This window comes from Lygodium microphyllum, chromosome 7 (assembly GCF_053477565.2).
Source record: "Lygodium microphyllum isolate KBCC chromosome 7, Lygodium_microphyllum_v1.1.10, whole genome shotgun sequence".
NCBI classification, from domain to species: domain Eukaryota; kingdom Viridiplantae; phylum Streptophyta; class Polypodiopsida; order Schizaeales; family Lygodiaceae; genus Lygodium; species Lygodium microphyllum.
The window spans coordinates 164,563,184-164,564,685 of record NC_141141.1 but is presented as its reverse complement, the minus strand read 5'-3'; positions in this window follow the sequence as shown (position 1 = coordinate 164,564,685).

Genomic DNA, 1,502 nt, shown 5'->3' with positions numbered 1-1,502 from the left:
AGATGCAGGATGTGGTGCATCGGCGGTGGAGAAAGAGCAAACTGGAGATTTGAGATCCAATGTGTCTATTGTCGTCGGATCTCAGTCTGCTGTCGATGTAGATCAAGAATCCTCCGGATCTCCTGTCGGTGTGGCTGTGGGGTCCGAAACCCACGGATTCTCGTGCGGCGTCGGGTACGCTGGTCCTCAGCCTGTTGTAGTGTGAGCCCGGAGGTCTGGCTAGAGGCTGGTACAGTAGCTCTCACTCTGTCTGTCTGAAAGAACTATGTAATAGTCGTCTGGGTGGGCCCCTCTCTGACTGGGACCCGCTGTGTGCTCTGCTTTCTGATGTGCCATGCCTCTCCCAGAAAACGGCCAAATGATCTCAGATCCATATTAGTCATACATCCCTGAAGTGAGCTGCTCAATGTGTATCTAGATCTCAACTCTAAGTATGCTGGGCATCTGAGAACAAAATGCTCCTCACTCTCCACCTCTGATCTGCAAAGGGGGCATATCCTCTTCTCTCGCGGGATGCCACTGGCTCTGCCACTCTCAATCATCATAAGCTGATGTGATGATACCCTGAGCTGTCCAATAAGAACTCTCAATCGATGTGGCATATAGATCTGCATATATCTCGAAATCTCTATGAATCCCTGCTCTGATATACTCAAGAACTGTGTATAATAATGTGCCATCTTCGATGGCAGTGGCTGTGTAGGGCTGACCCATGTCCTCTGTATATAAATATGCCATATCTCCTGTTTGATGACTCTGTTTCTCTCAGAGAGAGAGAGGGTGTAAGTGGGAGCTTGACTGTCATATAGAAGAGGTGGGAGTCTATCAATGTCCAGCCCATGTCTGTCAAACCAAGCTCTAGTCTGTGCATACCATGATGTGGTATCCCCCGCTCGAGCCATCTCCTGAGATGCCATATATGCTCTATATGCAATGCAATCTCTGTCCATATCCTGGAATCTGTGTAGGAAGCATATTGTCTGAAATAATGCCTCAACTTGCATGGGCGGTGTGGCAAGCTCTGCTCGCACAATGTCATGTGGGACTGAGGCCTTGCTGCGAATCAATCTAGATATCATGATCACCTGAGGTCTCTCCATCAATGTCCATACATAATCGGCAAGGCTTGACCCCCATATAGCTGCTCCATACATCAGTGCTGGAGTGAGTAGAGTATCAAAGAGCCACCCCTTGGTGCAGGGCTCCTGGAAATGTGCCTGATGACACTGTCGCTCCATAAGAGCCAATGCTGAGTATCCTCTAGTGAGGCAGTCACGAGCTGCCTTTGTCATCGAGAAAGTCCCTGAAGCTGCTGTAAAGGTGACTCCCAAATATACATATGATCCAGTGACCTCAATACTCCCTCCTGCTGCCATGAAAATACTCTGTCTGCGTATCTGAGCTGATGTATGGAATATAAGAACCTTGGTTTTACCAAGGTTCACTGTCATGCCTCTCTGTATGCAAAAATCATCCAATGCTAATAAATGTTGTTGTAATCC